Genomic DNA, 23,315 nt, shown 5'->3' with positions numbered 1-23,315 from the left:
GTAGAAGATCAAGAGGTCTTTCTAGAAGGTATAACTAGTAGTTTTTCCTTTTCTGCATCATACTAGTTATTTATGGAAATAATACCAAATACAAGAGGCTTACGAATCTAGTATTTCGAATATGTTTTTCGAAGTTGTGTTCTTTTATTTTATTTTATTTTTCCTTGTGATTTGATTGTTCCTTTCGGTTAACCTAAAGTTATTTTAGGAAATTAAATATTAGCTTTCCATAAAAGGTTTTGTCTAGTTGGTGGTGGTTGCTCCCATATCCAAGAAGGTCGTGTGCCTCCCCACGTCAGTACTGGGAACCAATTATGGAAATTAATATTTAATGGAATTAATAACTTAAGGTGATTTGGGTCGAACGTGTTAAGTTCTGCAGGAGACCCAAGTTAAAACCTAAAAGAACGAATAGATTATGTTTTGGATCAAACGTGTTAAGTTCCGCAGGCGATCCAAAATTTAATTTAAAAGAACACATGGCAGCTAGGAAAAGGTTCAGACCTTTGTACAAAATTTTTGTACAGTGGAACCTCTAGGTTTTCCGAGTAGCAACCAACAAGGAGGTAGGCTCATCCCCAATGGGCACAACGTCATCATGGTCAAACAAGAGAAATAAATATCTCTCTGGCTGACGACATACCTTATCAGACCTGCGAAGAGGTAGGTCTACTTGAACTGGTTGTTATTCCTCAACTCCTTTTGGAACAACATCATCCACAACACTTTGTGGTTCCAGTTTAACTTCCATCGAGGCTTCAGTGCTATGGTTCACATCTTGAACTTCTTCAAGATCGAACGTACTCCCACTATTCTTTCTAGAAACAAAATCACTTTCTAGAAATACCCCAGTCTTAGCCACAACTACTTTGTGTTGACTGGGAATATAGAAGTAATATCCCTTCGTTTCCTTGAGATATCCAATGAAATAGCACTTGTCGGATTTGGGTCCCAGTTTGTCTGAGACTTGACGTCGAACGTAAGCCTCACAACCCCAAATCCTCATAAAAGCAACCTGGGCATCTCTCCCAGTCCATATCCTATATGGTGCCTTTATGACAGCCTTAGATGGAACTCGGTTGAGAATGAAGGCTGCTATGTCTAGAGCATTGCCCCAAAGATACATATGAAGATCTGTGTGACTCATCATAGACCGTACCATATCTAATAGGGTACGATTCCTCCTTTCGGATACACCATTCCACTGTGGTGTTCCAGGAGGAGTGAGTTGAGATAGAATCCCACACTCACCTAGATATTCACGAAACTCATGGCTAAGGTATTCACCACCTCGATCTGATCGAAGTATCTTAATACTCTTGCCAAGCTGGTTTTGTACTTCATTCTTGAATTCCTTGAACTTTTCAAAGGATTCTGACTTATGTGTCATCATATACACATAACCATATCTACTGAAATTATCAATAAATGTAATGAAGTACCTATAACCACCTCTGGCAGTGACATTGAAAGGGCCACATACATCACTATGTATAAGTCCTAACAAGTCAGTCGCTCTCTCGCTGTGTCCACTAAAGGGAGTCTTGGTCATCTTGCCTAGAAGGCATGACTCACATGTCTTATATGATTCAAAATCAAATGAGTCCAGCAAACCATCTTTATGGAGCTGGGATAAGCGTTTGTCATTTATATGACCTAAGCGACACTGCCAGAGATAGGTTTGGTTCATGCCATTTGACTTGAACCTCTTGGTACTTATGTTATAAATAGGGTTCTCAAGGTCTACAATATAGAGTCCGTTCATCAGAGGTGCACTACAATAGAACATATCATTTAAATAAACTGAACAACATTTGTTCTTTATTATAAATGAAAAACCTTTCTTGTCCAAACAAGAAACTGAAATTATATTCTTAGTTAAAGCAGGCACATAACAACATTTATCTAATTCTAATACAAGCCCAGAAGGTAGAGATAGATGATAAGTTCCTACAGCAACAGCAGCAACCCATTCTCCATTGCCTACACGTAGGTCCACCTCGCCCTTTGTCAATGCCCTGCTATTTCTTAGCGCCTGCACATTAGTACAAATATGAGAAGCACATCCGGTATCTAATACCCATGATGAAGAAATAGATAGATTGACTTCTATAACATAGATACCTGAAGTGGAAGTCTCACTTCTCTTCTTCTTAAGATCTTCCAGGTACACTTTGCAGTTCCTCTTCCAGTGCCCGGTCTGACCGCAGTGGAAGCAGGTAGCATCCTTGGCGACCCCTCCTTTAGGTTTCAGTGCCTTGCCTTTACCCTTGGCTTGGGACTTTCCCTTACCTTTAGGCTTGCCCATGCCTTTGCCCTTTTGCACCATCAAAATGGAGTTGGGCTTAACCTTCGTAAGGTTGATCTCAGTAGTTCTTAACATGCTAAGCAGCTCAGGCAGTGGCTTGTCAATTTCGTTCATGTTATAATTTAGAACGAATTGACTATAGCTATCTAGAAAGGATTGCAAGATCAGATCATTGGCCAGCTCTTGGCCAAGTGGGAATCCCAACCTTTGTAGGTTTTCTATATACCCAATCATTTTGAGTACATATGGGCCTACAGGAGTCCCATCTTGTATCTTGCACTGAAACAGTGCCTTAGAGATCTCGAATCTCTCGTTCCTCGCTTGTCCTTGATATAGTTGACGAAGATGTTCAACCATATCATAAGCGCCTATTAACTCGTGTTGCTTCTGAAGCTCAGAGTTCATGGTCGCGAGCATAAGACATGACACATCTAATGCATCATCTTGATGCTTCCTATAAGCATCACGGTCAGCTCGCGTGGCAGTGGCAGGAGGTGCCTACAGAATGGGCTGCTCCAAAACGTACAGTTTACGTTATTGTGTTAGAACGATTCTTAGATTCTTGTACCAGTCCAGGAAATTAGCTCCGTTGAGCTTGTCCTTCTCAAGGACGGAACGCAGGGACAAAGAGTTCGTATTTAACGTCATGGTTATCTACAATAGAAAAATATAAAAAATAAATATCATATTCTATTAATCATCTAATTAGTCCTTTAATTAAATGATGCTCCCACTGAATTCTATAATTCATGTGGGACAAGATCCACATCATACTATGCCCTGAGTTAGCTTTGGCTAAATCACCCAAGACTTAGTATGATCGGTAGGTAACTAATTACCAATTACATCTCTATGCAGCTCTTGTTTATAGGATCAAGATCCACATTTATATTAAAACTCGAGTTAGCTTTGGCTAATACGCCCAAGAGTTAATATAAACATGATTTTGTCCTATCTTCCAACCATTGGAAAAATACCTATAGTTAAATTCGATCCAATTGAGTTAACTAGTTACTCAATCTAATTGAGTTGTACTCACCCATGCATTGATAGGCGGGACCAAAATTGTCCCTCCGTACCCTACCAGGATAATATGTGTTGCTCTGCTTTGGCAGATTCAACAACAACATGTGATCGAGGTAGTGATAGGTATCACGGCATGGTAGGCATTACGAGTTGACGCGATTGAGATCTAATCTAATCGAGGAGGTGTATCATATACATGATTTAGATCTAATCTAATCGTTAGGGTGCATCATGTACGTGATTTAGATCTAATCTAATCGTCGAGGTGTATCATATACGCGATTTAGATTTAATCTAATCGTTAAGGCGCTAATTAATTACTATTCTAGCATGCATTACATATACACACACAAACAATTAATTAAATATTTTGTGATTAGTCATGACCCTACTATGATCTTCTCAAGCCAATGAGAAGATCAAATGGTCAACCTAAGGTCAACAGCTTCTCAAGCTCCTTCCTTTGACCACCTTGTGTTGCTCGCGCCCTCCTCGTAACTCCGTCTCGAGTGGACCTTCCACCGCTCCATTTTGTACATTACAAAAGTGAAACTCGAGTTACATTCGAGTCTAAACTATTTACAACAGGAATAAATAAATAGAAAGGCACGACGCGCAGGTTGCGTATCAAATATACAACACGCACAATCACATGACGGCACGCAGGCTGTATTATGAATTACAACACACAATATCCAGTCAAATTAGATTTTTTGGACCATGACCATCACAAAATAATACATAATTCTAAATTATATAATTTCTATAAATTTCTATATTTTTTCTTATAGTTTTTACAATTTTTATGAGTAAAAATTCCCGGCGGTTCCGTTTAGCGATTTTCGGGCGCAATCGCGGAACGATCCCCTTGCGGGGTTAGGGCCAGCACCCCTACCCACAATATAACCATCGCGAGTGTTCCTAAGCGATCCTACAATGCCTTAGCCCGCTGTCCCAAAACGATTTGGGGTGAAACCTTGCCGTTTCGGAAATATTTTCTCGGTAGTCGAAGCCTACAAGTGTCTAAACACTTGTGCTTTACTTCTACGAGAAAATTACCCATAAAATCTATAAAAATCATAAAAACACAGAAACTTACATATCTGTAGAATTTCATAATATTCAAAATAAAACTCGTACGCGCTTCACACGTGGCTCTGATACCACTGTTGGGTTTTTCGGGCCGCAAAAATCACTTTTTGCGTTGCGGAAACCCCGTAACCCCGCTACCGGATCCGTGCGAAGAAATAAAAATTTTGAAAACTTTCGCGTATGAGTTTTCTAAGCCTAGATCTACTTTAGATCTACAAGATAAGAATTTACCCTTGATGCGAAGCCCGTTGCTTAATCCCGCTCGTCCAAGGTTCGCCGGATCTCGAGAGTATCAAAGTAGATACTCCTCTATGTGTATCCACACAAGCAAGAGATGGAGAAACCAAATAAAAAAGATATGCTAGCACCTTTGAATAGTTCGGCCAAGGTGGAGGAGAGGGAGAGAAGAAAGCTTGAGGAAGAAGATGGAGGTTTCAAAACAAAATGAAAACTCCCAAGATGATTAAGTGGCCGACCACTTTCATGAAAGGCTTTTAAACCCCATGGAATATCAAGAGTCAAGGCTCTTGATCTCCCTCATGAGGTGGCACACACATGTGCTAGCCTTGATGATGTGGCACATCACCATTAGCCACTTAATGCCAACTCACCAATGAGGTGGCAAATGGTCAAGTCAAACTTGACCCTTCATCTTCCTCTCAAGTCAAGTCAAACTTGACCACTTCTCTCCCTTGGTTGATCTAATCTAACCATTGGTTCAAGTCAATTTTAATTTAATGAATCTCTATTCATTTAATTAAATTAATTAAATGAGTCTAAGTCCAAATTAGACTCACTTAACACATGAACCAAATTGAGTCCAACTCAATTAGCCTAATTTGGATTACTCTTAATCCAATTTGGTTCATCACATGAACCTAATCCTTTAGGTTCGTCAAATGAACCTAATCTCCATCTAATTGCCCTTCGTGTGTGACCCTATAGGTTCTTGGAACGTTGGAAATGCTCCTATACCCATTTAGAAGCATAAGTAATGAGCGGTATCTAGCAACACATCATTACTACCCAAGTTACTAGAATGTTGAGATTCAACATCACCTTGTGACTACTAATTGTGACCCCTCACAATATATGACAAGTGTCCTTCTATCCTTGACATCTAGAATGATCAATATGAGGCATAGACCGTGTCATCCTCTAATCAATCTAAATCTTGAACTCCAAGTAGACTCACTCAATCAAATGAGCTCAATATCTCATATTGACTCATTTGGGCATGGCCATGCACTTCGTGGTCTCACTCTATCAAGAATATCGATGTCACTCCCGTCATATAGGAGGGATAGATCCCATCTACATCACTCACATCCCTCCGCATAATTTGTTACATATCCAGTAATCACCTTTATAGTTCACCCAATTACGGGTAACGTTTGACGAAGCCAAAGTATGTAACTCCTTATGTAGGGAACCATGGTGACTTCAGGTCCAAGGACTAGTAGTCATACTAATAGCCACATGAGAAAGTATATGACACTCATATAACAATTCATGATACCTTCTCATGGCGGGTCATTCAGTATACATTCTCCAATGCATACCCATGTGTCAACTTGATATCTCTATATCCATAACTTGTGAGATCAAGTCATCGAGTTGACCTACATGCTAGTCTCATCGTGTTAACATTGTCCCTGAATGTTAATACTCGACTAGGAATGATTAAGAGTAGTGTTCCCTATACCATCTCACTATCGATTCAACCAATCGATTGATATAGGTAAGAACCTTCTACTTAAGTATAATAACCAAAAACAAATGCCTTTATTTATATACAAGAGTATGATACAACGAGTCCACATAACAATCATCAAATGATTGGCTCTAGGGCTCTAACTAACAGGCGAGGCACTAGACCTCCTTGGGTATTGGATCATCAACCACTTCTAGACAAAGCCTTTTAAAGAAATTAAATATTTAATTTTCTTTCTGAAAATCCTATGTCTAACTAGTCAAGTGTGAATCAAGCCTAAGTCCTTATCTATCCTAGTCTAAGCATGTATAATAAAAGTAGTAAAACAAACATCAAACAAGTTTATCTAATGATAAAAATGGTCTTTCTATTGGCTCCCCTAAATCATAGCCTCGATAAGGTCTATCAAGGTAGTGGATTTGATCCTTGGGGGGGGGGGGGGGTTCAATATTGACCAAGTCCAACTTGATTAATCAAGTTAGACTTGGGGACCCATGCTTGGACAATTTTTATATTTGTACGATTAATAAAAGATAAATATGATTTAAATTTGTGTTTCCCCTTATATCCAAGTCCGGATTGATTATATATGGCTTTTTATTTTCTAAGAATCAGATTAAGATTCTTGGAACCCAAGGTGAACTGTTCTAATATATCCTTCAGTTCCTTAACTTTACTTTTCGGGTTGGAATTTTCTTCCTCAAGTTGTTGGACTTGAGTTGAAGTTCCAGTCTGAATGGATTCAGTTAAGGAGCTTGGGTTAGTCACTTCCTTAAGGGATGTTACCTCCTTTTGAAGTGACTTGACCCGAACATTGGATTTGGCTAGCTTGCGCTTGAGATAATTTACTAAGTTATGTAGTTTATCTATTTGAGAAGAACTTACACCGTGGTTAGGCCCTTCGGAAATGGATATGGATCCGTGGCTTCTCTCAGACTCAGTTTCTGACTTGTTCTCGGTTTCAGATTCGTTGAATTGTTCTTGGGCCATAAGTGCGAGGAAGCTCATCTGTTCGACATCTTCATCAGAATCTTCTGAAGAGGATTCATCCCACATCACTTGCAGTGTATTCTTCTTCCGTTGCTTCTTCATTTCCTTGGCTTTTGAACTCAGTTGCATTGTTTTTGATTGGATCACCTTCTTGATCTCCTTTTTGGTGAATACTTTCTTTTTCTTGTAGAGTTTTCGTACAAGATTGATGAGCTCGACAATGATCTCGTCGTTGTCATCTTCTGAGTCCAGTTCATCTTCAGACTTGGGTTCAGTTCATCGCTTGGTTTTTGATTCCTACGTTCTGCTCATTCTTGCAATCAAAGCAATACCTTTTGACCTGAGTAGTATTAATTTGTTCGTGAATCTCGAATTCAGAAAATAATTCATCTAATTTAACTAAGGAAAAATTCTTGGAAACTTTATAAGCATCTATCATAGATGCCCACAAAGTATTCCTCGGAAATACATTGAGTGTATACCTGATGACGTCGTGATTTTCCACCTTTTGTCCGATTGCGCAGAGGCTATTGAGCAGGTCTTGAATCCATGTGTGAATTTGGCTTGCCGATTCACCTTTCTGTATTTTTATATTATATAGTTTATTTAGAATCAAATCACACTTACTTACCTTGGTGTATGAAGTTCCCTTGTGCTGTTCGATCAGCTTCTCCCATAGTTCTTTTGCGCTTGAAAATGGGCCGACTCGGTTCAGCTCTTCTTTTGTCAGACCGCATTACAGAGTCTAAGTAGCTTTGGTGTCAGCCTCGATCTTATTTCTAGTCGATGCATCCCATTTATCGCACGGGACGAGGACTCCATCTTCGGTGGGATATGTGAATCCTGTCTAGATGATTATCCACATTTCCACCTATGTCTTGAGGTGGTACTCCATTCGGCTCTTCCATTAGCCGAAATCTTTGCTGGAGAAGAGGGGAGGGCGTGCAGTGCTATACCCTTCTTGGTGGGCCATTTGAAAACAAGTTCTTGCACAACAAAAAATAGAACTAGTCCCAAGACTAGGTCTTGGCTTAGTAATGCGGAAAAAATAAATGAACTCGAGTGGTGTTGCCCAACTTCGAGAAGAAAACTCGATTGTGAGAAAAACTGATCAGGAAGAGGTAACTATACCAATTCCGATTGACTCTGAAAAAATTAAAAAACTAATACCACAAAAAAATTTGCTTGAATGGTGGTTTCACCGATTCGAAGCAACCCTACTCTAATTCCAATTGTAGGATCGATGCGCACTAGAGGGGGGGAGTGAATAGCGCTCGTGGATTCTTCACGCTTTTTTTCGAAAAACATGATCGAGTAAAATGCAGCGGAAGAGCAAGAATAAGCAAAAGAAAGAACAATGCTAACAAGTTTATTTTTACTTGGTTTGAAACCTTTGATGACTTTTACTCCAAGGCCTGTGATTGTTGATCGCTTTCGTTGGATAATCCACTATCAGTTTGAATATTATAAAAATATTGAAATACAACTTTGCAACAAAGTATACTTACAACTTTAGGATCTGGAGAGTCACGCTTTCGATTATCGGAGTCGCGTTGCTTGGTCGTCGAAGTCGCGTCGCCCAACCTTCGGAGTTACGTTGTTGAGTAGCATGATTGTTCTTGGAGCAGCGCGTAGGAGAAAGATTGCAAAAATCAAGTGTCTCCAACCATTTGCTTGAGACCCTCTTTTATGGGCTGTTGAAGGCACCTTCAACCTTATTGAAGGCGCCTCCAGCTTGGATTTCTATCCCTAAATCTGCGGTACCATTAAGCTCCACTTTCTATGAACTCTATCCATTCGAAGGTGCCTTCATGCTCTTGAAAGGCGCCTTCCATCCCTGGTCCAAGGCGCCTTCAGGCATTGGAAGGCACCTTCAGCTCCCTTCCGCATAAAGCTTAGGCTAAGGCACCCGAGGCACCTCCAACAGCCCCGAAGGTGCCTTGGACACTTTTGATTCGAGCATTTTCTTGTGCAGCTCCCTTCCTGCAAGGTATATTAGTCCACAAATAAAATATATCCTGCAAAATAAAGTTAGCATAATAAAATATGAATAATAAATTATTTGATAGCCTTTGTACTGTTTGGTTTTGACTTTCGGATTTCCTGAAAACCCTAGGTCTAATTGATGCCATTGTTCCTTCAACGGGGAACGTACCCTCACCTACTCCTCTAAGGAGAAATTACCTTTTTGCCAGATCGGTCCTCCAGACCGTTTGGACTTTTGCTTAGCGTATGAGACTTCAAGTCTTCATGCTAAACGTCAGTTTCACGACCCGTCCAGACTTCCACCTGGTCCGTGACCACTAGGATTTTCACCTAGAGTCCCCGACTCTAGGATTTCCCCCAAAGTGCTCGACCCGCCAAGACTTCACCCAATCCCTAGGATCAGGACTTCATGCCTAACCGCAGCTAGGACTTTCCACTTGCCTAGAGTCTATTAGGACTTTTGCCTAAGACAACTTAGAACTTTCCTGCAAGCTTATTCACACTTATTAGATAACAAGTAACCTTAACTTTGAACCCTTTGCCATAATTAAAACACAGGGTCAATCGTCTGGTGCTCCCTGCACCAACATGGTTTTTACTCTTGAAGAATAAAAAGTGTGTCAATCAAATTTTTGAAATATTGAGCTTTATTAAATCAACACAAATAGGATCGAATTTAGAGGAATGCCAAGTTGAGACTTTGACATTTGTCTTAAAGAGATAAGGACAACTTAGATTTATTTTTGACTTAGGGATTAGTGTTAGAACACTCCGGGAGCTAGAGGGGAGGTGATTAGCTCCAATCACTTCGTCTTGTTGATTTATTGTTGCAGAAAAACTTGAAGCAATGCCAACACCCGAATTTACTTGGTATTCACCTCCTTAAGGTGACTAATCCAAAGATCTACACAATGCACATACTCCATTATGAAAATTACACATAAAAAATAATCCATAGTTGGAGAAACCTCGTACAAGCTCACAGTAAGAAAAATACAACAATAATGAGGAAACGAATACACAAATATAATGAGACCTTGGTTGCTTTCTTCTTGCTTGCAAACGTCTCTTGTATACTTGGAAGTATAGCAACACTTCACCTTGAATCATCCAAGAATTGGTGGTGAAGAGTGGGGAAGAAGAAGTGATGATTTGAATCTTCAAATGCCTTTATATCCCACAGATTAGGGTTCCCAATCGATTGACCTTACCCCCAATCGACTACCACTTCAAATCCAAGAAAATCTAGCCGTCCAAACCTCACAACGACTCTTTTCTTCTTCTCTTAATCGATTAGCCAATTGATTACAATGTTTCTTAATTGATCACCAATCAATTCAGAAGCTCACTATTTGCTCGCGAACTTCTTCCAATCGATCACTTGGTCGATTCACGCGACTCAATTGATCACTTGATCGATTCAAAAGGCCACTATTTGTCACGAGCTTCTCCCAATTGATTGGTCATTTTCCCAATCGATTCAACACAATAAAATACTATGCTTCATGAAAAACTCCCACTTCAATCGATTACCCAATTGATTGAAGAGGACTAAATTGATTAGCTAATCGATTCAGTGTCTCTCTGTTCTCGCGATAACCCCCAATCAATCACTTGATCGATTGGATTTGGTCCAATCAATTGCCCAATCCTAACTCACTTAACCCAAGTCTAAGGTTCCTTTGCCCAACATTCGGTCAACTGTGACCTATTGAGACTTCTTTACCAAGTGTCCAGTCAACCTTTGACCCACTTGGACTTTTCATCTCGTGTCAACTTTTCGTTAGATTTCTGATCACTAAGTGCGGTCCTCCTTGACCCACTTGAATTTTCCTCTTGCTTAACCATAGTTAGGACTTTCCTATTGCCAACGTGAGATCCTTTTTGACCCACTTGGACTTCCCTTTGCCTAACCACAGTTAGAGCTTTCTTTTGCCAACATGCGATCCTCCTTGACCCACTTGGACTTCTCTTTACCTAACCATAGTTAGGACTTCCCTTTGCCAACCTACGACCCTATAGGGATCTTATGCATAGAACAACACGTAATGCAGCAGAAAAAGGATCCCTCTAGAGATCCTTATGAATACTATATACTACGTTTTCCTATTCTATCAGATAGAATAGTTATCTTTGTTGTGTGAACCGGTACTCTCGACAACAACTTTGATTCGGATGCAGATCTCAGCATGATCAGCATGTCCACACCTCTATGGTATCCACACGAACACGTTGTCCATCCATCTCACGAATTCATGATTTGGAGAAGAAACAACCTTTGTTGTGCAAGCAACTACACAAGGTTATTTTTAGCCAAGAGAAGAAGAGGAAGAAGAGCAAAAACTAAAAAGATCACTATTAGCCAAAAGTTTACTTCACTTATATAAGGTTACTTCACAAAAGGATTACTTTACCAAAAGGGTTACTTCACCAAAAGGTTACTTTACCAAAAATATTACTTTATCTAAAGGTTACTATTACAAATGACTTTTGTACTCATCCAATGAATACAAATAGTTTTTATCTCTTGATCTTCCTTTTGATTAATGATGTATTAATCTCTATTAATATTCATTAATCTTAATGGTTTAAATTTAGTATATTGGATTAACCATTAATCTAATAAGCCATTAACTCAATTAACCAATGAGTCTAACTCATTACTCAATGAGTCTATCCGAATTCATTCGAGTCTAACTCAATGTATATAATTTAGATTAGACTTAACCCTATAATCTATCTCTAAATCAACATGTTCTTTGTATATGACCCAATAGATTCTCGTAATATTGGAAATGTATCTAAAACCATTTTAGATACATAAGCAATGTGTCACGCCCCAGAGGAGTCCCTGTCCGAGAAAATTTCGGCAGCATCTCCCCTGTACGGCGGACAATCAAAAATTTCTACAAGCACTAAATACTTCAGCCACAGGCGGCTGGAATAATAACAGTAAATAAAAATCAATCACCACGCAGTTTATATATATATTCAGCCTCTGGCTGTCACAACCACGCAATTAATAAAATAAACAACATAGTAATACTCTGACTCGAAATCAACCCTACTCAACTACACTCGTAAAGCCCAAATCCGATTTTTCTTACCTCTTCTGCCGTCCAGGCAGGCATGTAGTAGAGTAAATCCAAATCATACTAAAAGTCCATCCAACGGAAAGATTCCATACAATATCCATATGTAAGTCCAAAACAAAACTAAAACAAAGTCTGATAGCGAAAAGCTAAAATGAAACAACAACTCAAAAACCAGCAGCGGAGTAGTACTACGTGCAGTGGGGACTAGCGACTGGAACAGCATCAACCTGAAAATATCAACAATGGAGGCGGGGTGAGTCCAACACTCAGCAGTTACAGTTGATATGCAAAGTAAAGAAACAACACCTAGCACTAATCATGCATACGGTCTCGATAAGAAAGATAAGAATGCATCTGAAATAAACAGGAGAATACTGTACTAACCAAGTCCTGAGTATAAGGTCAAACAGTCCGAGGGATAAGGAATCCTGTATGCATGTCAAACATAGGTATCCAAACAATATGCAGTATATAAATGCAGCAAACACAAACACAAGCAATAAATTGCATCATGCATATGATGCCAATGATGCGTCCTGGTCACCCCTGACGCCAGTCGATCATCTCATACAAAAGTGAGGCCGAGTGGGTAGGGCTGTGACAACCGTGCACTTTGTCGTCACTACTCCTGATGAGTGACCGAGTGGACGGGATGCTGTCGGAGTACACCTATCCTCCTACCCCAAATCATAGATGGGGGAGCGCAATGCTCTCAACTCCCGGTACTCAAAGACGGGGAGGAATCCCTGCCGGATAACATGTTGTGTCACACTACCCATGAGCGGACCAACGGTACCTAACAGAGTCCCTGCTGCAACACACTCAGCTTGAATCGACCACTAACCCATGAGTGGTGGTGTGTGTAGATCCATGTAACTGGCGATGTGCTCAACAATAATGGAGCGGACTATCGCACAGCATGCAATCATGCAAATGGTGCATGGCACTAACCACAAGAATATCCTGACCTCATCCATATATAAAGAAATGTGCACCCTAGGTCAAATAATCATATCAAATCAAGGTACACAGAAGGTATAAAAACCTAGGTCCTGAACATGGTCAAGCATGGCATATCACTACCCCCTATAAGCATGTATAGACAGGTAAAGTATACATGGGATGTAAAACAAATCAATCAATCAAACATGTATCAAGATTTGGGTAGTGATTAACCGGAATAGATAAGAAACATAATTAATGAAAACATGTTAAATTCCATTACTAAGCATATCAAAGACAACAAAAGTCAAAAGTACCCGCCTCCGAAAATAGAAAGGTCCAATCTGACTCCGAGATACTCGTCTCGCGTCAAGGTCCTGAAATATTTATAGTTTCCAGTTTTAGCTAATTTCATATAGATAAAATAGCTAAATCAAATCCACGAGAAGCTAACATAAATCCAACAATTAACTAGGGTTAATTTACCTTAACCCTAATCATACCATCAGACCAATTCCACACCTAATCCATTTTCACATGATTACACCTCTACATAATCAATCACCTAACTCAAATGCATAAGAAATTATATATGCACCAATTCCTACCTAAATCAGCTCATACATGATCAATAGCATATATCAAATTCCTATGCCTCACCTTAACCTCCACAGCGGTTCCCTGCTGCTGGATGAAAGTAGCTGCCAAATCCAAGAAAACTTATAGTAAACACTTCTCTTCAAGATTCCCCTACACTGTCCGGATCAAAGGTAATGGCAAGAGTGGAGACCACGGATCAGATTTAGGGTTCAAACATAGTATTCCAACAACAACCTAACTCAAGAAAATAATTCACTGATCTTACCTCACCCACAGCAGGGATGTTGCTACCTGAGAAAGGTAGCCGCTGGAAAATGGCTGCCGAAGCCAAGACAACCAACAGCAAACCCTAATTACTAACTCCCCCGAACAGCACAACTTGGAGGCAACCTAAACTCGGAAGAGGAGAAGAAAAATCGGCGCTAGGGCTCACTGTCACACAAATCAGAAAGAGGGCCGACAGTCCGCGTCGGCTCACAAGGTCGGCGTCGGCTCTGTGGTGGCGGCAGAGGAGAGGAGAAGAGAAGAAGGTGGTCGGGCGGCGCCAGGTGGCTAGGGCACCGAGTGGTCCACGGTGGCGCCGGCACTGGGGCACAGACGCGCTGTGGTGGCGTCGGGTGGCTAGGGCAAGAGGTCGGGCAGGCGGTGCTAGGGCTCCAGCAATGAACCGGTCGCCGGCGTTCGGGAAGAAGAAATCGTCGGCCGGCGGTTAGGGCAAGGAGGAGGAGAAGCCTCGGCGGCGTCGGGGAGATAAGAGAGAACGGCGAGAATGAGAGAAAATAAAAGAAATAAGATAATAAATAAGAAAAGGAAAAAGAGATAAATAAATAAATCTTTTCCTCTCTTAAATGGGTAGCCCAAACAGGCTTTTGCTCGGGGCCCCATTTTTATCCCCGTGAACTCGTCCGTACAAGCTCCGAAAAATTCCCGAAAAATGTCCAAAAATTCCGAAAAATTCCCTTATTCATATTCGCCTATTTTCGATATTTTACACAATGAGTGACATCTAGTAATGTATTATTGCTACCCAAGTGACGAGAATGTCGAGATCTGACCTAACCTTTCCATGTCTATTATCTTGTATGACTTAATCCTTCTATCATTGGTATTTAGATTGATCAATGAGGCATAGACCGTATCATCCTCTTATCAATCTTTGTATTTTTTGATCTCTAAGTAGATACACTCAATCAAATAAGCTCAATATTGTATATTGACTCATTTGAGTATGACCATGCATTCTCGTGTCCTACTAATAAGAGACCCACATATATTACTTTCGTCATATGAAAGGGCTAGAACACATCTACATCACTCACATCTCTCTGCATAACTTATTGCATACCCAGTGATCGACTTTATGGTCCACACTGTTACAGGTGACGTTTGTTGATACCAAAATATACAACTCCTTATGTAGGGAATCGTAGTGACTTCAGGTCTAAGGACTATTCATACTAATAGTCACATGAGAATGTTTATGACACTCATATACCCATGAAATATTCCCATGGCGGGCCATTCAGTATATATTCTCTAATATATGTTGGTGCGGGAAGCATCTGACGATCGAACTCGTGTTTTGATAATGGCAAAGAATTCAAAGTTAAGATGTTTTGTAGTCTAACAAGTCTACTTGAGGATTTCAGGAAAGTCCTAGCTGCGGTTAGGCAAAGGGAAAACCCTAGGGGGCGGTAACCCTAGGTCATAGGGGGTGGTAACCCTATGCGGAAAGTCTTGGCAGGTCGATGACTTCAGGCAAAAAGTCCTAGGGGGTGATAACCTTAGGTGGAAAGTCCTGGTGTCGCGAACCAGGTGAAAGTCTGGACTAGCCGCGAAGCAGATGTCCAGCAGAAAGTCCGGAAGTATCGAGTGCTGAGCAAAAGTCCAGTCGATCTAGAGGATCGCACTGGCAATAGGTAAATCTCCAGAGTGGAGTAGGTGCGTTCCTCGCAGAGGGAACAGTGGCGTCAGGTCGACCTAGGGTTTCGGTTGGAAATCCGAAGTGAGACTGTCATAAACATTCTTTATTATTCATCTGTTATTTTGTGCTAATTTTGTGTTGCGGGATATTGTTTGGGACTAACAAGTCTTGCGGTACAAAATAAGGTAGTTTTCCCTCGGATGTCCCAGGCGCCTCCATGGAGCTTGGGGGCCTCTGAGCTGGCTGCGAAGCACCATTGGAGGCACCTTGAACAAGGCAGAAGGCGCCTTGGAAGGTGCCTTGAGTGAGGTTTAAGGCGCCTTGAATGGATGAAATTCGACCAGGTCAGATTTGATCCACGCGGAAGATCAGGCAGCATGGAGGTGCCTTGAACAGCCTTCAAGGCGCCTTGAACACCCTTTATAAGGGGGTTTCAACCAGCACTTCAGGACAACGAATACCAAGTGATCTCTCATCAACGTGCTGCTCCAAAAGACACTCCGAAGTGCTGCTACAAGTGCCCGATGACCCGAATGTAACGACTCACCTCCTACTAACTAGGCTGTGAGGCCGATCGTTACATTAATCTGCGCTAAACTATTCCCTGACCATTACTAAAGACATGATGCGGAAGCTGTACTAATTAAAATTTTACTAAACTACTGACATTTCTTGGTTCTATACATGCTAAGGGAGGTAAACTGACTACTCATAACATGTTTTACCTTCCCCATGGCCAAGGAACTGAACTTAGACACTTCCCCGCTGATACCAGACCTCCCAATCGATCCACGGATCGATTGGAATAGTCGGATCGATCCAGTGATCGATCCAGCCGGCTACTGTATGTGGGACATAGGTTGGATCGATCCAGTGATCGATCCAGCACGCTACTGTGCTCGGGCAATAATCTAGATCGATCGACTGATCGATCCAGGCTGGTCAATCGATCCAGTGATTGATCCCAGAGCCTTCTGTTCGCGACAGAAATTGCTGGATCGATCGGCTGATCGATCCAAAAGCCTACTGTTCGCGGAACAATTTGCCCAATCGATCAGCTGATCGATTGGGAACCCTCGAATCGATCAGCTGATCGATTCAAGTTTCTGATTTCGACCAAAGGTCTGATTTCAGCACTTGTTCGTGCCAAAATCACCTATAACAATTCTAAACCAAATACAAAACATTCTAACATCACAAAATGGTGTTCTAAACTTGACAGGATGCATGATTAACTAATTCATAACATTTAAGATACTGAAGTGCAGAATATCGAAAAGCAAAGAGGTTCTAGTGCTTAAATAAGCTTGCTGAAATTCCCTAAGATCTTTATTCCAAGTTCCATCCACACACATCTCCATCGCATTGCCCTCCAGTCTCCTCTAGTCCATCTTTCCTTTACCTTTGTCGCAGTATAAGGAAAAGAAAGTATCTGTAAGCTTTCGCTCAGTAAGAAACCATCTACCTCACCAAAACATGCACACGATGAATTCATGCTTTTGAAAGATGCTGATTGAAAACTTGATGAAGAATGTTAGGCATGGCATACTATCTTACAAAACATAGAAATCAAAACTAGTCATGGCAATAACTGAAGTATCAATAAAAAAGGACTAAACTGAAACATAGCTGAGTTAAACTAAAGCTGAACTAGAACTGATTTAGAATATAATCACATGACTGGTTGTGAGTTTGAAAAACTAATATCATAATAGATTAAAATACATAATCATGCTGCTAATGGGCCCGACAACTGTACATGCTTAACTAGACCCGGGGTTGCAAATCCCGAATTTAGTAAGGTTTACTAGGTTATCTAAACCTAGGGACCGACTATGGGAGCCCAGCCCAATGGATATCTAATCCAGTACAGTGCCTCTGCTAAAATAAAATACTGAATATAGCTGAGTTTTCATATATTGCTATTTCTAGGTTATCTGAACCTAGAGCTAGGTTGTCTGAATCTAGAGGTGACTATGAGAGCCCACCCATTGGATCGTAGTCCATATAAGCTGTAGTAAAACTGCATACACTGATCAAATGCTTCTATTGCATTAGGCTAAACTATTAGAATGCCTAAGTCGCATTTAAATCGTGCTAAACATACCATCGAGCACTTGGTGTGCGCTGCTGCACACCCTATATGCCCAAAAATCCATAAACTACTAAACTAAGGCATGCAATCACACGAGAGCTACTTATACCGCAGGTGAGGGGTTTCTTACCTCCTATTCGAAGTTTCTTACGATTCTAATCGCTAGATTTCCGGAGGAGACGATCCTTTCGACGATCTTCCCGCGTCTATGTGTTCTTCTCGCGGAGGGGAACGTCCACGTGTCGAAGTCGTCGCCGAAATTGCCCTTGGAACTGAACCCTTGCTTGTTCTTGTGGTTGGCGCCGAGAGAGGGAGAGGAGAAGTGGGCGGCGGAATTAGGTTGGTGTGGAGAAAAGCTACGATCAAAGAAAATAACTCTTCACTTAATTATTTCCTATTTATATTAAGTGATAATTTCGGCCCAACTCCAACTTAAATAAATTTAATTTCCTCCCTTTCCTTTCAGCACGGCCCTGCTGGGTTCAACTGGTTACTAGAATTATCCATAAACCATAGGTCTCGGGTTCAATTCCCGCTTAGGCCGTTTTTGTTTTCTATTTGTTTTTGCTACTTCCGCTATTCTAAAAATTCCATAAAAATATTCTAAAATTCCAGAAAAATCGTAGAATATTTCTAAAAATAGTTTTGAGAATTTTCAGGCGTTACACCGAACCTTCAGATTTAGCATTTCTTGTTGTCGGTATAATACTTATAGCTTTTAATTGTACTCATAATTATAATCTTTTAACGAGCTTATAGTTGTTGCCCACCGGAAGCGATCAAGGATCGCGGGCCTTCGAGTAGGAGTCGCCTTAGGCTCCGAACGAAGTAATCTCTGTGTCCTTCTGTTTGTGTTTATTTGTTCTTTAATTCCACTGCTTTAATTACTCTAACGCTGTTTTCGATTCCGATACGTACGAAATAGCCATGAGCGCTATTCACCCCCCCTCTAGCGCTTCTTGATCCAACAATTGGTATCAGAGCGGGGTCGTCTTGAATCAGTGCATCCACTATTCAAGACAATTTTTTCGTGGTTTTGTTCGGAGTCGATTAGAATTTAGCCTCATAGCTATATTCTAATTTTTTGTTTTTTCTCGAATCAACTTTCTGCTAAAAGTTGGTCAATACCACTTGAGCTTGTCATTTTTTTTCTCTTCTTCCCGCACTACTAATCCAAGACTCAGTCTTGGAATAGATCTTGTTGTTTCTATTTTTTTAGCTCTAAATGGCCCAATAAGAAGGATATAGCACCGTTCGTCCCCCACTATTCTCCGGAGAAGACTTCGGATATTGGAAGGGGCGAATGGAAATATATCTGAAGATCTAGTTCGACACCTGGATGATAGTCAAAACAGGACTGCAACTACCAACTGGTACACACGGTAAGCCTACATCTTGTGAGAACTGGGAGCCAGCGTTTATCAAAAAGGTGGAAGCCGACGCCAAAGCCACCTGCACCATCCAGTGCGGTCTTACCAAAGAAGAGCTCAACAGAGTCAGTCCATTCTCCTCCGCGAAGGAGCTTTGGGAGAAACTCATCGAACTTCACGAGGGCACCTCGGAAACCAAGGTAAGTAAGCGTGATTTGTTACTAAATAAACTATACAATTTAAAAATGCAGGAAGGCGAGACGACAAGCTCATTACACGCTCGAATTCAAGATATTCTGAATTCCCTTCATGGAATCGGGCAGAAGGTAGAAAACAGAGACATAATAAGGTATGCTCTTAACTCGTTTCCAAGGAGTACATTGTGGGCATCAATGGTAGATGCCTACAAGGTCTCCAAAGACTTATCTTCTTTAAAATTAGACGAATTATTTTCTGAATTTGAACTTCATGAACAAACTAATGCACAGCCATCCGAGAAAGGTATTGCCTTGGTTGCAGGTATGAGTCGAACACGGGAATCTAGAGTACGGCGAAAAATTGAAACAGAATCAGAAGACGAATCCGACTCAGAAGATTCAGAGGATGAACTAACCAGCGAACTCGTAAACCTTGTGAAGAAGCTCTACAAGAAGAAGAAGGGTTTCAACAAGAAAGATCTGAAGAAGGCAGTTCAGTCCAGGGAGGCCCAACCGAACTCAAAGGTAAAGTTCGAAGTCACTTGTTACGGGTGCAACCAGAAGGGGCATATCAAAGCCAACTGTCCCAATCAAAAGGAGGCCAAAAAGCTAAGAAGAAAGAAGGCCCTGAAAGCAACCTGGGATGAATCTTCTTCAGAGGACGACGACGATGAAGTTGATCAAACAAGTCTACTCGCATTGATGGCCCGGGACCAGATCATCGAGAGCGAGTCAGAAGCTGAGTCCGAGCAAAGCCACGGATCCGCATCCGTTTCAGAATGGCCAGACTCCACTGTAAGCATTCCAAGGCTTAATAATTTAGTTAATTACTTACTTCGCAAACTAGCTAAATCAAACCTTAGGATTAAATCACTTCTAAAGGAAGTAGCCGTCCTTAAAGAAGTAACAAACACTAATTCTTTACCTAGTCAAGCTCAAACTGGAAATTCTACTCAAGTTCAAAAACTTGAGGAAGAAAACTCTAGTTTGAGAAATCAGGTAAAAGATTTAAAAAATACTTTAGAACGGTTTTCTCTGGGATCCAAGAATTTGGACCTAATTCTTGGAACACAAAGAGCCGTCTACAACAAAACTGGGCTGGGATACAAAAGTAAAAAGAAATATAAATCTTATTTATCCCTAATAGACAAACAAAGTAGTAAAACAGTCCAAGCATGGGTCCCCAAGTCCAAATTGATCAATCAAGTTGGAATTGACAAATACTGGGTTCCGAAGGATCAAATACACTACCTCGATAGACCATATCGAGGCTGTGATCTAGGGAGATCTAAAAGAAAAATGATCTTAAAAATTTGAAATTAAAAATTAAATTTAAAATTCAAAATTAAATTAAAAAATCGACTCTAAATTCAAAATTCAAAATTCAAAATTAAATTAAAAATTCAAAATTAAATTCAAAATTCAAAATTAAATTCAAAATTCGAAATTAAAAATTAAATTCAAAATTCAAAATTAAATTCAAAATTCAAAATTAAAAATTAAATTAAAAATTCAAAATTAAATTAAAAATTCAAAATTCAAAATTAAATTTTAAATTCAGAATTCAAAATTGAATTAAAAATTCGAAATTAAATTATAAATTCGAAATTAAATTTAAAAAAAAAATTGAAAAATAGATGGAGGATCCAAACTAGCTGGCACCTCCAACTGAACTACCCGACAGGGTAACTGAACCTAATCTACCCGAAATGAGTAAAACAAGAGTAGATTACTCGGCAGAGTAATTAAGGTTAGATCAAAACGGGCTAGGTTTTACTTGACCCACAGTACTGGTGAAGTTTTTGGATGATAGTACATTAGGGAAGCTTGGGAATCGCATGTCTAGGAAGATATGACTTCAACCTGGTGCATTTGGCCAAGTGGAACTGACCGAAGCTACCCCTAAATGGATCCTAACTAGTTAGACCAAGGATTAGTATTAAGTTCAATGGGTAGGACTATTTGGAAAACCTCGAAGGCATGATTACTTTAATGAGTTCCTTGTGACTCACCATAGCCCAGAAATTTATCCAAAGAATGCCGACTTGTTGAACCCAAAGCTAAACCTGAATCTAACACAAAGTTAAAATCTTACCCTAAAAAATCAACCATAATTCATCTCACAAAAATTATAAGATTCCCTGATTGAAAATTTAGATCGAGTGAGATGACTAAGTAATTAAAATCAAACTGATAATTTTTTTTTTCAAATTATATTTCAAAATTATTTTAAACTTAAATTTCAAAATTATTTTAAACCTAAATTTCAAAATTATTTTAAACTTAAATTTCAAAATTATTTTAAAAACTTAAATTTCAAAATTATTTTAAAAAAAAACTTAAATTTCAAAATTATTTTAAAAACTTAAAATTCAAAATTATCCTTAATATTATTCCAAAGTTAACTAACTTATTCTTGTCAAAATTTAATTATATCATTTCAAAACGCTCAAAATAGGCTTAAATATTTGCTGAATTACTTTGAATACAATTGAGTAAAATAGAAAAATCTAAGGAGTCTACTTCAAATAAGCTATCTTTAAATCCATTAAAAACCAATTCAAACTACTTCATGTGTAGGAGTTGGATCAATGGATGTTGGATAGCGGATGCTCTAGACATATGACTGGAGATAAGTTGAAGTTTACTAAACTCAAGTACAAAAAGTTAGGATCAGTTGCATTCGGCAACGACTGTAAACTTAAAGTAATCGGAAAAGGTAATATTGAACTTAGTTCTGATTTCATTATTCGAAATGTCTTATTGGTTGAAAATTTTAACTTTAATCTATTAAGTATAAGTCAACTATGTGACAGTGGATATCTAGTCAATTTTGACAAATCTGGATGTTTAGTTAAAAACATAGAAAATCCTGAAATTAGACTTAAGGGACTTAGGAAGAATAACATCTACACAATTAGGGGTGAGCATTCGGTTAATTCGGTCCATAAATTAACCGAATTAACCGAAAACCGATTTAGTGTTGACTAATCGAATCAAATCAAAATTTTACTAAAATTGAATTAATCGAATTAGTTATTTCAGTTAACACCGAATTAACTAAATTTGTTTAAAATAACAATAAAAAGAATTTATACAAAATTAATATCAAATTAACCGAATTAACCGAATTAGCCGAATGCTCACCCCTATACACAATTGACTTATCAATATCCTCAATAAAGTGTCTCTTGACACAACAAGAGGAAACTCAACTGTGGCACAGAAGACTGGGTCACACTCACACTAGATTCATTTCAAAAATGAGTCACAATGGTCTAGTTAGAGGTTTGCCCAAATTAAAATTCATTGAAAACTCAATCTGTGATGCGTGCCAAAAAGGGAAACAAACCAAATCAATCCACAAATCAACCAATCTAGAAAGAACCAACACCATACTCGAGCTCCTTCATATTGACCTATTTGACTCATTGGAGCCAAGTCACTAAGCAAGAACCAATATTGCTTAGTAATAATTGATGACTACTCCAGGTACACATGGGTAAAATTCCTAAAAACAAAAGACGAAACCTACGAAATATTTAGTAACTTTTGCAAATTAACGGAAAATGAAAAAGATACTAAAATTAAAAGAATAAGAAGTGATCAAGGGGGTGAATTTGAAAATCATAGGTTTACCAAATTTTGTAAAATAAATGGATACCAACATGAATTTTCATGCCCTAGAACCCCCCAACAAAATGGACTAGTAGAACGTAAAAATAGAACACTACAAGAAGCCGCTAGGACAATGTTAAACGAATATAAGTTAAGTCATCAATTTTGGGCTGAAGCAATAAATACGGCAAATTATATTCAAAACAGAATATTAATAAACAAATATCACAATAAAACACCGTATGAACTCTACTATCATAAAATTCCCAACCTAAACTATTTAAAAGTATTTGGTTGTAAAGTTCACATTTTAAATACTAAAGATTACTTAGGAAAATTTACACCCAAGTCTAATCAA

The sequence above is a fragment of the Zingiber officinale genome, chromosome 4A, assembly GCF_018446385.1.
Source record: "Zingiber officinale cultivar Zhangliang chromosome 4A, Zo_v1.1, whole genome shotgun sequence".
Taxonomy (NCBI): Eukaryota; Viridiplantae; Streptophyta; class Magnoliopsida; order Zingiberales; family Zingiberaceae; genus Zingiber; species Zingiber officinale.
The sequence above is the reverse complement of the archived record's forward strand: the minus strand, read 5'-3'. Positions refer to the sequence as shown.